Here is a 16,635-nt window from a genome sequence, read left to right as displayed (position 1 = left end):
CCTGAAATCAATACACACCCAACTCAAATAATGACCTGGTACTATCCATGGTCCTGAAATCAATACACACCCAACTCAAATAATGACCTGGTACTATCCATGGTCCTGAAATCAATACACACCCAACTCAAATAATGACCTGGTACTATCCATGGGCCTGAAATCAATACACACCCAACTCAAATAATGACCTGGTACTGTCCATGGTCCTGAAATCAATACACACCCAACTCAAATAATGACCTGGTACTATCCATGGTCCTGAAATCAATACACACCCAACTCAAATAATGACCTGGTACTATCCATGGGCCTGAAATCAATACACACCCAACTCAAATAATGACCTGGTACTATCCATGGGCCTGAAATCAATACACACCCAACTCAAATAATGACCTGGTACTATCCATGGGCCTGAAATCTATATGCATTCAACTAAAAAAAACATGAAGCAAAACTTAAATGAGAACTTCTAATATTATCTAAGAATAAGTTACTCTAACAACTCTACCCACATGTATAAATTACCTCAATTAACTCGACTAACCGGTGGCACATTGACCCTGTTGTATTCTGCACATTCTGTTGTATGTGACTAATAACGTTTGATTCGATTTAATAAGATAAAGGCCAATAATCGCTTGTATTTCCTCACAAAATGACAATTTGGAGAGATGGGTTATATGATCCATGAATCAGTCCTTTGGATTAATTGCGACCAAGGTGTGTTTATGAAAACCGTTGGAAAGTTATGTATAATTGGGTTGATGTAACAAGATTTTACTAGGATACTGCCTCAAAAATATTTTATTTGCCAGGCCAATCGATTGACCTGATGCATTGTTTGGCACATGTCAAGGCTGGCCTTGGGCTGATTTCAATGTAAAGGTACCCCATCACAACACCATAAGGTCGTTAAACAGGTATGTCAGGACATCATTGTTTCTTTAAAGCAGTTGGCTTCTCAACTAATCAATTGGTAGTTGGCTCTTTCGTCAGGGCAAGGCAAGAGTGCATGGAAGTCTAGTATGGAATAGCATTTTTTTCACATTGGAAGCAATGAAAACAAGTGTTAAGGTGTTTTGTTCTCTCTACCAGCCGATATGTATTCCATGTACGGTCTATTACAGAGTATGTGGGGGCAGAATGAAAAGCCAGCAGCAGGCCTTGTGACACAGTCCCCCTCCAAAACTAACCATATTTGGTTAGTAAAGACCCTACTTAGTATTTCCCACCCCACTTTAGCTAAGAGCTAGAAACGTTTTTCATGTTTTTAAAACCATATTTTGTATTTTTTTTCCATAAATAACTTATTGCCTTTTCTTGTTGGCACAATAAAAGTAGCCATATATATTTTTTGAATGAGTAATCCACATTTCAAAGTTTTGAAATGCAGGCTTTTATTTTGAAGGTTTGGTCATTACCATATACAAGTGACGTCATCCTTTGTGCTGCTGGCAGAAAAACGAGTCTTAGCCGTCAGGTTAAGTGCACCTACCTGACACTTCCTGCTGTCGTCGTTATGGGTTTTTCCTTTCATGCGCGTGGATGACGTTTCTTACATATATATCACTGCCATGTTTGTATGCCTTCATCAGATGTATTCAATTAGAATTTCCACGTCCTCCGGCTGAAGCGCTGCGACCTTGGGTATTAACTCACATTTGGAGGAATATTGGTTGCGAGGTAGTTTAGCCTGCATACGATAGGCCTACTACAAAGATTGGATTGTGATTTGGTGGTTGGAGTTTTTATTTTCGTTTACGTTACCCAGTTGATACAGCAGTGAGACGCAACAGCGAGGGACTGACCCTCGTATTTGTAGAGGTAAGCAACACCTAGGCTACTGCATTTTTGGTTTTCATTTTATTTCGAGCGTGTATCTTATAATAAAAACAACATTTTTTTTCTGTGCTCTATCGACTATCATGAACGCGGTGGCATAGAATGTTTGCGTCATGACGAGTGCTTGTACAGGGTAAAGGTGATCTGAACGAGAAAGTGGGTGTACATTTGGCCGTCTCGTACGCATACAAATCTGGGCTAGGTCTATGCGACACTTTCTGCATTGTCCTCGTGACTTTTGTTAACGAGATTTATTTGGCCTATTTTGAAGACATTGAATGTGTCAACAGTGTCTCTCTACTGTCTCGCATGTAGGCTAAAATTGGCAATGCAACGTAAAGATGAATGTGTTCAGGCTACTAATTTATCAAGTGTATTCATTTACGAAGCAGTAATTCTGTAACCCCTTCTGCACTTTCCCGGCAGCCTTGTTATAGGTTTGCTACATCAGCAGTTATAACATATAATTTGACTTATAAATTAATCTACCCATTGACTATTGAAGAATATTACTTTATGCCTCATGAACCTAAACTGTTGTACCCCATCAGAACCCAACATGTAAGCTTGTTTTACAACAGTGTTTGTAAACAATGTAAACACACACTGTTATAGCCTCAAAACATGGCTCAAACTATATAATTTCGATATCATGGATGGTCAGTCCTTGCATCCATAGCTCTGTCTATGAATTTGAGTAATTACATTTCTCCAGCGCCCTCCATCTGATTTTTACAGGAAGTGGTGGGGAGTAGGCTGCACTTTTTTTTTATTTAACCTCTGATTGGCCCTTTTTTAAAATGAAGCAGTAAGTATAAAAAATATATTACCAACAGCCATTTTTATAATTCCATTTTATACCCAGACTACCCTACCTAGGCAACATTTGGATGCCCCTATTATTCGAAGAGGCAGAAGAGGCAAAGTCCGCAATCTGTTCTCAATTTATTATCATGCAGCAAATCTTTAAAACATGTTGATCAAGTTGTTGGCATCTGAGTTTTATGGGTCCATATTGAACGTTGTTTTTGGAGCCTTCTGTTGGACCATAGCCTGGCTACCCCTACTCACCTCACCACTAGTGGAATAGCCCCTAGTACCCCTACTCACCTCACCACTAGTGGAATAGCCCCTAGTACCCCTACTCACCTCACCACTAGTGGAATAGCCACTAGTACCCCTACTCACCTCACCACTAGTGGAATAGCCACTAGTACCCCTACTCACCTCACCACTAGTGGAATAGCCCCTAGTACCCCTACTCACCTCACCACTAGTGGAATAGCCCCTAGTACCCCTACTCACCTCACCACTAGTGGAATAGCCCCTAGTACCCCTACTCACCTCACCACTAGTGGAATAGCCCCTAGTACCCCTACTCACCTCACCACTAGTGGAATAGCCCCTAGTACCCCTACTCACCTCACCACTAGTGGAATAGCCCCTAGTACCACTACTCACCTCACCACGAGTGGAATAGCCCCTAGTACCCCTACTCACCTCACCACTAGTGGAATAGCCCCTAGTACCCCTACTCACCTCACCACGAGTGGAATAGCCCCTAGTACCCCTACTCACCTCACCACTAGTGGAATAGCCCCTAGTACCACTACTCACCTCACCACGAGTGGAATAGCCCCTAGTACCCCTACTCACCTCACCACTAGTGGAATAGCCCCTAGTACCACTACTCACCTCACCACTAGTGGAATAGCCCCTAGTACCCCTACTCACCTCACCACTAGTGGAATAGCCCCTAGTACCCCTACTCACCTCACCACTAGTGGAATAGCCCCTAGTACCCCTACTCACCTCACCACGAGTGGAATATCCCCTAGTACCCCTACTCACCTCACCACTAGTGGAATATCCCCTAGTACCCCTACTCACCTCACCACTAGTGGAATAGCCACTAGTACCCCTACTCGCCACTAGTGGAATAGCCACTAGTACCCCTACTCACCTCACCACTAGTGGAATAGCCCCTAGTACCCCTACTCACCTCACCACTAGTGGAATAGCCCCTAGTACCCCTACTCACCTCACCACTAGTGGAATAGCCACTAGTACCCCTACTCACCTCACCACTAGTGGAATAGCCACTAGTACCCCTACTCGCCACTAGTGGAATAGCCACTAGTACCCCTACTCGCCACTAGGGGAATAGCCATTAGTACCCCTACTTGCCACTAGTGGAATAGCCACTAGTACCCCTACTCGCCACTAGTGGAATAGCCACTAGTACCCCTACTCGCCACTAGTGGAATAGCCCCTAGTACCCCGACTCGCCACTAGTGGAATAGCCCCTAGTACCCCGACTCGCCACTAGTGGAATAGCCCCTAGTACCCCGACTCGCCACTAGTGGAATAGCCCCTAGTACCCCGACTCGCCACTAGTGGAATAACCCCTACTCACCTCAACTCTCACATTTGTTGCATTTAAACTAAACAAACATATAAATGCAACAATGTCAAAGCTTTTACTGGAGTTACAGTTCATATAAGGAAATCAGTCAATTTAAAGATTTTCTTTAGGCCCTAATCTATTGATTTCACATATGCATCTGTTGACATGTCTGGTGAATATGCAGACCGTGGAAGAACTGGGACATTTTCAGCTTCCAGGAAGTGTGTACAGATCCTTGTGTATTGGGCCCCTGCATTATCATGCTGAAACATGATGGGATGTCGGTGGATGAATGGCACAACAATGGGCCTCAGGATCTCGTGACGGGATCTCTGTGCATTCAAATTGGCCAGTTAGAAAATGCAGTTGTTTTGTTGTCTGTAGCTTATGCCTGTCAATACCATAATGCCAACATGGGGCGCAGTGTACACAACGTTGACATCAGCAAACCGCTCGCTCACACGACGCCATACACGTGGTCTGCGGTTGTGTGGCTGGTTGGACGTACTGTCTAATTTTCTAAAACGACGTTGGAGGCAGTTTATGGCAGAGAAATTAACATAAAATTCTCTGGTAACATCTCTGGTGGACATTCCTGCAGTCAGCATGCCAATTGCAACTTGAGACATCTGTGGCATTTGTGTTGTGACAAAGCTGCACATTTTAGTGGCCTTTTATTGTCCCCAGCATAAGGTGCACCTGTGTAATGATCATGCTGTTTAATCAGCTTCTTGATATGCCACACCTGTCAGGTGGATGGATTATCTTGGCAAAGGAGAAATGCTCACTAACAGGGATGTAAAAACAAATTTGTGCACAACATTTGAGAGAGATTAAGCTTTTATTTCAGCTCATGAAACATGGGACCAATGCTTTTTATAATTTTAGTGTTATTTAGCAGCAACCAAGCCAACATGTTTCCCCAGTGAAACGACTGAATAATGCTGCTCTGACCAGGACTCTTCATGGTCGAATTGTACATGCTTTGAATGATGAAGCAATGTGATTTGCGTTTGGACTCCCACCACCACCACTGTGAAAGAGTTTATTTGTATCACACAAACCTGAGCACTGCTGCATAATGGCATTAAGGAGGTCGTGCCAGTTAAAGGATGAAGTTCTATGAGTATGGTCTGACTGCATGTATTGTGCTATTACTAAGGAAAGGGGGATATCTAGTGAGTTGCACAATTGAATGCATTCAACTGAAATGTGTCTTCCACATTTTAACCCAACTCCTCTGAATCAGACAGGGGGGGGGGGGGGGGGGGCGGAGCATCGGGAACAGTTGTTGTTGTGTGTTCACTGTTTTGCTCAACAGTAGATCGGCAGATCTTTCTACCTTGCCGGTTCGGGATACGAACCAGTGACCTTTTCAGTTACTGGCCCAAAACGCTCTTAACCGCTAGGTTACCTGTTGTTGATATCTTGTCAGTATCAATGTCGATCAACCATGGAACCTGACAGGATATGTTTGTATGATTTACTAATTGTGTTCCACTAGAGTACGATAGTGATCTGCCCGTGCCATAATGTGCTGTGATAACCGGTGATGTTGATATAACATCCTCTAATGGTCCCCCTTCCATTAAATCTCGTCACTGTTTGATGCATTCCTTGACTGGTTTGCAGCTGAGAAGAGTGCCATTGTCGTCTTACGCTGACAATTTGCATACTTTGTCATTCCAGCCAACATTCCTAAGGAAAGCCCAGTTGACAGCTCTACCTATTTACTTTGTTCCATTGTAAATCCATTGTGATGTCACTGTGTTTAATGATTTGTGTCATTTGTTTCCCTTCCGTCCACTTGTCCCTGTAACTAGCAAGTTGTGTTGAGCTGATACGGTTGCCATTGTCACGTAGTGTTTTTTTATATAAACTATTGTGGTGCATGGGAGAGAAAGTGAAACCAGAGAAACTGGTGACACAGGAAAGAGCGTTTCTCATAAACAATGTTTCTCAAGTTAACAGGAGTTTCACCTGAACTACACAGAGTATTTCCTGTTCAAAAAAAATGTTGTCTTATTATTTAAACAGTTTAGTGTTTTATTTTAATTTGGCTACTTTGATTAATTTGTAATACTGAATGGTGGGACAGTTTGTCACATTTTTTCAAAGGTGAATTGAGTTGTTTCTTAGCAAGTCCAGGTCTGTTGTCTTCTAAATGGCTTGGTCATCATTTATAGATTTAATTGACTGTGTGCACATACCACTAGGGGTTTGTCAATCATTGTTGCTTACTGCAAAGGATCCACCCTTCGGCGCCACTATTTATCCTTCTCATTGCAGTGCTATAGACGTATTCCATTGAACCTGCCCAGCAATCAGTGTATAACATGTTCAACCTATCATCTCTGGCTAATGTCCAAGCTCTCTGAGGTGAGTTTCTTCCAACTACTCCTCCACAGCCACTGGCAGAGCTGCTTTCACCAATCAAATCCTTTCAGATTTGTCAGTGGACATATCCAGAATGTTGGCCACATGCTCTGTGGTTAGACGTATCCAGAATGTTGGCCACGTGCTCTGTGGTTAGACGAATCCAGAATGTTGGCCATGTGCTCTGTTATTAGACGAATCCAGAATGTTGGCCATGTGCTCTGTTATTAGACGAATCCAGAATGTTGGCCATGTGCTCTGTTATTAGACGAATCCAGAATGTTGGCCATGTGCTCTGTTATTAGACGAATCCAGAATGTTGGCCATGTGCTCTGTTATTAGACGAATCCAGAATGTTGACCATGTGCTCTGTTATTAGACGAATCCAGAATGTTGGCCATGTGCTCTGTTATTAGACGAATCCAGAATGTTGGCCATGTGCTCTGTTATTAGACGAATCCAGAATGTTGGCCATGTGCTCTGTTATTAGACGAATCCAGAATGTTGGCCATGTGCTCTGTTATTAGACGTATCCAGAATGTTGGCCATGTGCTCTGTTATTAGACGAATCCAGAATGTTGGCCATGTGCTCTGTTATTAGACGAATCCAGAATGTTGGCCATGTGCTCTGTTATTAGACGAATCCAGAATGTTGGCCATGTGCTCTGTTATTAGACGAATCCAGAATGTTGGCCATGTGCTCTGTTATTAGACGAATCCAGAATGTTGGCCATGTGCTCTGTTATTAGACTAATCCAGAATGTTGGCCATGTGCTCTGTTATTAGACGAATCCAGAATGTTGGCCATGTGCTCTGTTATTAGACGAATCCAGACTGTTGGTCATATGCTCTGTGGTTACCTACACTGGTAGTACTTTCTGTTTTAACATTTTGTGCAGTTTCTGAATTTCTCATCTAGTGGTTGACCTTGATCACCTTGCAGCAGATGGCGCAGCATGTGTAAGCAATGGGCCTAATCTGGAGACAATGGGATATGATCAGATTTTAATGAGGAATTATGTTACAAGCTTAACTCTCATTGCATCTGTCTAGTTTGAGAGGCAAAAGTGGGTCGTTTTGATTTAATCACTCAACCGTGGCGTACCTTCCCTAATATACATGACTGTGACTGTCAGGCAGATCTGGCAATATACTGGCATAGTACATCTCTCGGTGCAAATGTTATCACATAAACCAGCTTATATTTAAGCGATGAGGTGGTGTTATGGCCGGTAACTCACCAGAAAACTGAAACCGCGAACCACCGCATATAACCATGACAAGGTTTCTGGGAATATGGCTGAATACGAACAGTGCAGTTAATCCCTTTTGTAAAGGCAATCACAGGCAAAATGTCAGTACAGAGACAAAGTGGAGTCGCAATTCATTATCTTGCTTCACGATATCCACCCTTGTTCCTGTACCCAAGAAAGCAAAGGTAACTGAACTAAATGACTATCGCCCCGTAGCAGTCACTTCTGTCATCATGAAGTGCTTTGAGACTACTTAAGCATCGTATCACCTCCACCCTACCTGACACCCTAGACCCACTTCAATTTGCTTACCGCCCCAATAGATCCACAGACGATGCAATCGCACTACACACTGCCCTATCCCATCTGGACAAGGGGAATACCTATGTAAGTATGCTGTTCAATGACTACAGCTCAGCATTCAACACCATAGTACACTCCAAGTTCATTAAGCTCCGGGTCCTGGGTCTGAACCCCGCCCTGTGCAACTGGGTCCTGGACTTCCTAACGAGCCGACCCCAGGTAGTGAAGGGGGTTCAGACCCAGGACACCGAGCTTAATGACCTTGAAGGGTACTATGGTGTTGAATGCTGAGCTGTGGCCAGTCACACCTCCAAATCAATCATCAAGTTTGCAGACGACAAAACAGTAGTAGGCCTGATTACCAACAATGACGAGACCGCCTACAGGGAGGAGGTGAGGGCCTTGGTAGAGTAAATAGCTTTTCACTCAACGTCAACAATACAAAGGAGCTGATCGTGGACGTCAGGAAACAGCAGAGGGAGCACTCCCCTATCCACATCGACAGGACCGCGGTGGAGAAGGTGGAAAGCTTCAAGTTCCTCGGTAGACACATCACTGACGATCTGAAATGTTCCAACGACACAGACAGTGTGGTGAAGAGGGTGCAACAGCGCCTCTTCAACCTCAGGAGGCTGAAGAAATTTGTCTTGGCCCCTAAAACCCTCACAAACCTTTACAGATGCACAATTGAGAGCATCCATGCTCTCAATTGAGAGCATCCATCACCGGGTGCAAACTGCCTGCCCTCCAGGACACCTACATCAAACGATGTCACAGGAAGGCCAAAAAAGATCATCAACCACGCAAGCCACGGCCTGTTCACCCCACTATCATCCAGAAGGCGAGGTCAGTACAGGTGCGTCAAAGCTGAGACTTAAAAACAGCTTCTCGGTCCCATCTCAAGGCCATCAGACTGTTAAATAGCCATCACTAGCCGGCTTCCACCCGGTTACGCAACCCTGCACCTTAGAGGCTGCTGCCCTATAGACATAGACATGGAATCACTGACCACTTTAACAATGGACCACTAGTCACTTTAATGTTTACATACTGTTTTACTCATATGTGTATGTACTGTATTATATTCTACTGTATTTTAGTCAATGCCACACCGACATTGCTCAATCTAATATTTATGCATTTCTAAATTCCATTATTTTACTTTGTGGTATTGTTGTGAATCGCTTTTAGATTCTACTGCACTGTTGGAGCTAGGAACACAAGCATTTTGCTACACCTGCAATAACGTCTGCTAAATATGTGTCTGTGACCAATACAACTTAATTTCAGTCTATCAGCATTCAGGGCTCAAACCACTCGGTTTATAATCGGCGTTAGAATCCACTATTCAACAATGCCGTGGTGTGACAGTCAAGAAGGGTGTTGTAGAGGGGGCATTATTTTCAGATCTATACGGACAGTTGTTAAACACTTCCTGAAGTAGTTCCAACAATAGGTGCCTTACTACCATTGTAAATCACTGCACCAAGCAGCCTTTACAGAGCTATAAAGATTTTTCTTTAAATTGAACCAGGTAGGCCAGTTGAGAACAAGTTCTCATTTACAACTGCGACCTGGCCAAGATGAAGCAAAGCAGTCTGAACAGACAACACAGTTAGACAAACAAACGTACAGTCAATAACACAAGTTACAGAAAGCTAAACCAACAAACTACACATACTGAAATTGGATGCATGTCCAATGAGGGAAAAACCTTAAAGTTTGTTTTTTTTTGTCGAGACTTGTATATATTTTTTTGTAGCATCTGATGACCTAAGGTGGTGAGTGATGAGCATCACTCGTGCGGTCATGACGCAGGTGGAGCTAGACTCTATCAAATCCTCCCAAGTGTTTCTTGTTTGACCAGCGATTTTTTTTCAGCAACTGGTATTGTTGAATTCGGTTGTCCATTGGCAGGTTTGCAAGGAACAAACTACTGTATTTAGTTAGCTTCTAGCCTTTTATCATTTGCATTGCGATGTCCTCGAGTAACGGAAAGCTTATGTCCTAACAAGACAAGCAATTTTTCTGTGCCAGGCAAAATGATGCTGTTATGGATGTATACACATTTTAAATAGAAAACAGCTTATGCAAATGAGAATACTTTGCTGTTGTGCTGCGGAGTTGGACGAGACTTTGTTAGCCATAGTTGGCTAGCTGGCAAGCAAGGGATTAGAATGTTGCCAATTTACATGGCAATTGAACAAATTCCTACTGGTTAGAGCGCTATAGAATTGTTTCCTTTGGTTACTGTGGTATAAGCGGGATAAACGGCTCCATTCTCTACTAGGCCCGGGACGATACCATTAGCACTTTTTTTCCCCCACGTCGTAAATGAAAACACGAAGCAGGCAACTCATTAGCCCTTTTAACATACTATTTGTAAAATATGGTGTGCTATAGCATGGAAAATATATGTGCATCTGAATGATAACAATGTTTGTTAACAACATTTAGGGATGTTTTCCTAAATAAGTTAAATCCGCTTTTTTGTTTCCTTGCTACGATACCAAGGAGTAAGGCGATACGGGTTTGGTCCCGGTTCTTCTCTACATTATCTTGGACGTCCCCACCACACTATCTGTGATTTCCAGATAATGTACAGTGGGGAGAACAAGTATTTGATACACTGCCGATTTTGCAGGTTGCCCTACTTAAAAAGCATGTAGAGGTCTGTAATTTTTATCATAGGTACACTTCAACTGTGAGAGATGTAATCTAAACAACAATCCAGAAAATCACATTGTATGATTGTTAAGTAATTAATTTGCATGACATAAGTATTTGATACATCAGAAAAGCAGAACTTAATATTTGGTACAGAAACCTTTGTTTGCAATTACAGAGATCATACGTTTCCTGTAGTTCTTGACCAGGTTTGCACACACTGCAGCAGGGATTTTGGCCCACTCCTCCATACAGACCTTCTCCAGATCCTTCAGGTTTCGGGGCTGTCACTGGGCAATACGGACTTTCAGCTCCCTCAAGATTTTCTATTGGGGTCAGGTCTGGAGACCGGCTAGGCCACTCCAGGACCTTGAGATGCTTCTTACGGAGCCACTCCTTAGTTGCCCTGGCTGTATGTTTCGGGTCGTTGTCATGCTGGAAGACCCAGCCACGACCCATCTTCAATGCTCTTACTGAGGGAAGGAGGTTGTTGGCCAAGATCTCGCGATACATGGCCCCATCCATCCTCCCCTCAATACGGTGCAGTCGTCCTGTCCCCTTTGCAGAAAAGCATCCCCGAAGAATGTTTCCACCTCCATGCTTCACGGTTGGGATGGTGTTCTTGGGGTTGTACTCATCCTTCTTCTTCCTCCAAACATGGCGAGTGGAGTTTAGACCAAAAAGCTCTATTTTTGTCGTCTCAGACCACATGACCTTCTCCCGTTCCTCCTCTGGATCATCCAGATGGTCATTGGCAAACTTCAGACGAGCCTGGACATGCGCTGGCTAGAGCAGGGGGACCTTGCGTGTGCTGCAGGATTTGAATCCATGATGGTGTAGTGTGTTACTAATGGTTCTTTGAGTCTGTGGTCCCAGCTCTCTTCAGGTCATTGACCAGGTCATTGACCAGGTCCTGCCATGTAGTTCTGGGCTGATTCCTCATGATCATTGATGCCCCATGAGGTGAGATCTTGCATTGAGCCCCAGACCGAGGGTGATTGACCGTCATCTTGAACTTCTTCCATTTTCTAATAATTGCGCCAACAGTTGTTGCCTTCTCACCAAGCTGCTTGCCTATTGTCCTGTAGCCCATCCCAGCCTTGTGCAGGTCTACCATTTTTTTCCCTGATGTCCTTACACAGCTCTCTGGTCTTGGCCATTGTGGAGAGGTTGGAGTCTGTTTGATTGAGTGTGTAGACAGGTGTCTTTTATCAGGTAACGAGTTCAAACAGGTGCAGTTAATACAGGTAATGAGTGGAGAACAGGAGGGATTCTTAAAGAAAAACTAACACAGGTCTGCGAGAGCCGGATTTCTTACTGGTTGATAGGTGATCAAATACTTATGTCATGCAATAAAATGCAAATGAATTACGTAAAAATCATACAATGTGATTTTCTGGATTTTTGTTTTAGATTCCGTCTCTCACAGTTGAAGTGTACCCATGATAAAGATTACAGACCTCTACATGCTTTGTAAGTAGGAAACACTGCCGATTTGGCAGGCTATCAAATACTTGTTCTCCTCACTGTACATAGCGTTGGCGTTTTATCTCTTTTTTACTAATGAAGCTGACTCTAAATAGGATCATTTTGGGAAGCCTCCAATGGAATGTCACACTGTCATCTACTGTTACAATTCCCAGGTTGCACAGAAACGCACACCAAGTGTCTCTTGTGTTAAGCTGCTCTCCTTGGGGAGAGGTGCGCCACTGCTAAGGGAATACAGGGGAAACACTGCAGATGGAGGATGCTACCCAGGGACTTGCTTTGGCCTGACTTTTTTTTAAATGTCAATGTACTGCAGATGGAGGAAAGGAGACGAGCGGAGGAAATCACTGAAAACTATTGAGATGCACCCCCATAGCATGGCCTGTTTTTTTTCCCCCTCAAAGGATGATGAGGGCATCGGTGATATGGGACTCTGAGTAGGCATCATTTGGTCAGAGTTTAGTGCTGCAGCCACTCCACTGACTGGCACCTATGCTGTGTCAGCGAGAGGCTGCAGGCTATGCAGTCCCCCTTCGCCTGTCACCCTTATGGCTAGACTCTAAACTCTCCTTCCAGACCCATATCAAACATCTCCAATCGAAAATCAAATCAAGAGTCGGCTTTCTATTCCGCAACAAAGCCTCCTTCACTCACGCCGCCAAACTTACCCTAGTAAAACTGACTATCCTACCGATCCTCGACTTCGGCGACGTCATCTACAAAATTGCTTCCAACACTCTACTCAGCAAACTGGATGCAGTTTATCACAGTGCCATCCGTTTTGTCACTAAAGCACCTTATACCACCCACCACTGCGACTTGTATGCTCTAGTCGGCTGGCCCTCGCTACATATTCGTCGCCAGACCCACTGGCTCCAGGTCATCTACAAGTCCATGCTAGGTAAAGCTCCGCCTTATCTCAGTTCACTGGTTACGATGGCAACACCCATCCGTAGCACGCGCTCCAGTAGGTGTATCTCACTGATCATCCCTAAAGCCAACACCTCATTTGGCCGCCTTTCGTTCCAGTTCTCTGCTGCCTGTGACTGGAACGAATTGCAAAAATCGCTGAAGTTGGAGACTTTTATCTCCCTCACCAACTTCAAACATCTGCTATCTGAGCAGCTAACCGATCGCTGCAGCTGTACATAGTCTATTGGTAAATAGCCCACCCATTTTCACCTACCTCATCCCCATACTGTTTTTATTTATTTATTTTTATTTTTCTGCTCTTTTGCACACCAATATCTCTACCTGTACATAACCATCTGATCATTTATCACTCCAGTGTTAATCTGCATAATTGTAATTATTTGCCTACCTCATGCCTTTTGCACACAATGTATATATAGACTCCCCTTTTTTTCTACTGTGTTATTGACTTGTTAATTGTTTACTCCATGTGTAACTCTGTGTTGTCTGTTCACACTGCTATGCCTTATCTTGGCCAGGTCGCAGTTGCAAATGAGAACTTGTTCTCAACTAGCCTACCTGGTTAAATAAAGGTGAAATAAAAAATAAAAAATAAAAATATGACCCATTTCTGCCAGTCCAGTGGAGACTAGACACGTAATTAGTAAGGCAATGTGGTGTTTGCAAACATCAAAACAGTGACTCGCTCCTGCAGGTTCATGCACTGCAACATCCGTAGAGTACTAACCCTACCTCACACAGGAAGTGGCGCTGGTCCTGATCCAGGAACTTGTCCTCTCCTGTCTAGACTACTGTAACTCGCTGGTCTCCCCGCTTGTGCCATCAAACATTTTTATGTCGGCTCTGGGATTCGAGCCAGCAACCTTTCAGTGACTGGCCCAACACTCTTAACCACTAGGCTACCTGCCGCCCTGCAAACCCTTACAATTTATCCAGAGCGCTGTAGCCCGCCTGGTGTTCAACTTTCCCAAGTTACATGTCACCCAGATCCTCCGCACACTCCACTGGCTTCCAGTCGAAGTTCTCATCCACATCCACTGGATAAGGCTGCTTCCCTCCCTCCAGGCTCTGCTCAAACCCTCCACCCCAACCCGAGAACTCTGTCCTGCCACATCTGCTCTCTTGGCCCTCCCACCCCTACATGAGGGCAACTCCCTCTCAGCCAGGTCCAAGCTCTTCTCTGTTCCCTAATGGTGGAACACATTTTTTATTTATTTATTTATTTATTTATTTTTTTATTTAGCTAGGCAAGTCAGTTAAGAACAAATTCTTATTTACAATGATGGCCTAGGAACAGTGGGTTAACTGCCTTGTTCAGGGGCAGAACAACAGATTTTTACCTTGTCAGCTCGGGGATTTGATCCAGCAACCTTTCGGTAACTGGCCCAACGCTCTAACTACTAGGCTACCTGCCGCCCCAACAAGCTTCCCAATGACCTCCCTGCCCATCTTCTGAAAACATCTGAAACCCAACCTCTTCAAAGGGTATCTTAAATAATCCCACTTGACTATATATATATATTACATTTTTTTCCCCCCCTTACTTGCTCTGACTTTGCTGATGGCTTACTTGCTCTGATGTACTTACTATGACTGCGATACATGTGGTTCTCCCACCTAGCTATCTGAAGATGAATGCACTCTGGATAAGGTTGTCTGCTTAATGACTAAAATGTAAATGTGTGTTTTGCATCACTACAGTATTATCCCAGTCTCTTTTGTAATTTTGATTGACGTTAACTTAAATCCCCACGACAACCATTAGCGTCATGTAAGAGTGTCCGCCCCAGTGGCAGCTGTTTCCATATCTGGCGTGGCAAGAGGCAGCATCGCTTGCCAACTTTAGATGTGCAAGCTATCAGTTTGCAGGCTAACTAGAGCTCTGTTTTTTACGTCCCAAACCGTACATGATATTAATACACACACATCATACTTTTTACAAATGTGTGGTGATATAACTGCATATCATGTGAAATGTCTCCAAACATCATGCAATGCATTTTTCTCATTGTTAACCTCGTATAGATCGTCTTCATGCTAATAAGGAAAACAGCATGTGTAACTAAACACGTGATTATCTTCATTGACTACGCCCTGCAGACACACTGGATGAGGGTGTGTATGGAAGCAAAGTTGAAAGATCACTTAGTAAGGCTCCTGCTAGAAGTTTAACCCGAACCACATATTTGGGATCAGCTTTGCCTCCCTCACTCCTAACAGGACATGCAGTACAAGTCAAACATGTGGACACACCTCCTCATTCCAGGATTTTCCCTTATTTTTTACTATTTTTCTACATTGTAGAACAATAGTGAAGACATCAAAACTATGAAATCATGTAGTAACCAAGAAAAGTGTCAAACAAATCAAAATATATTTGATTTAATAGCCACCCTTTGCCTTGAAAGCTTTGCACACTTTTGGCATTCTCTCAACCAGCTTCATGAGGTAGTCACCTGGAATGCATTTCAATTAACAGGTGTGCCTTGTTAAAAGTTAATTTGTGGAATTTCTTTCCTTCTTAATCCATTTGAGCCAATCATTTGTGTTGTAACAAGGTATGGATGGTGTCCAGAAGATAGCCCTATTTGGTAAAAGACCTAGTCCATATTATGGCAAGAACAACTCAAATAAGCAAAGAGAAACAGTAATGATGGACAGTCGTAAGACATGAAGGTCAGTCAAAATGGAAAATGTCAAGTACTTTGAAAGTTTCTTCAAAGTGCAGTCACAAATACCATCAAGCGCTATGATGAAAGTGGCTCCCATGAAGAGCGCCACAGGAAAGGAAGACCCAGTTACACCTCTGCTGCAGAGGATAAGTTCATTAGAGTTACCAGCCTCAGAAATTGCAGCCCAAAAAAATGCTTCAGAGTTCAAGTAAGAGACACATCTCAACATCAACTGTTCAGAGGAGACTATGTAAATCAGGCCTTCATGGTTGAATACCTGCAAAGAAACCACTACTAAAGGACACCAATAAGAAGAGACTTGCTTGGGCTAAAAAAAAACACGAGCAATAGACCGTGGAAATCTGTCCTTTTTGAGTCCAAATTTGAGATTTTTGTTTCCAACCTCTGTGTCTTTGTGAGACGCAGAGTAGTTGGACGGATCATCTCCATGTGTGGTTCTCACCGTGAAGCATGGAGGAGGGGATGTGATGCTGTGGGGGCGCTTTGCTGGTGACACTGTCAGTGATTTATTTAGAATTCAAGGCACACTTAACCAGCTTGGCTACCACAGAACTCTGCAGCGATACGCCACCCCGTTTGCACTTAGTCCCACTATCATTTATTTTTCAACAGGACAATGACCCAAAACACACCTCCAGGCTGTGTAAGGGCTATTTGACCGAGAAGG

At 43.6% G+C, this 16,635-nt stretch overlaps 1 protein-coding gene across 2 annotated transcripts in view; it reads left to right on the top strand.

Moving 5' to 3' along the window:
* Positions 1 to 1,430: 1,430 nt before the first annotated feature.
* Positions 1,431 to 16,635, top strand: part of LOC110523130 (ras-specific guanine nucleotide-releasing factor RalGPS1) — a 306,441-nt gene continuing 291,236 nt past the window's right edge. For both annotated transcript variants that reach the window (XM_036976684.2, XM_036976683.2), the window contains exon 1: positions 1,431 to 1,830. The gene's annotated coding sequence lies outside the window, so the exon portion shown is untranslated. The remainder of the gene's footprint in view (positions 1,831 to 16,635) is intronic.

The sequence above is a fragment of the Oncorhynchus mykiss genome, chromosome 5 (genome assembly GCF_057628025.1).
Source record: "Oncorhynchus mykiss isolate SJ-2025 chromosome 5, ASM5762802v1, whole genome shotgun sequence".
NCBI lineage: Eukaryota > Metazoa > Chordata > Actinopteri > Salmoniformes > Salmonidae > Oncorhynchus > Oncorhynchus mykiss.
Note: the sequence above shows the minus strand (reverse complement) of the source record. Positions and strands in the feature narration are given on the sequence as shown.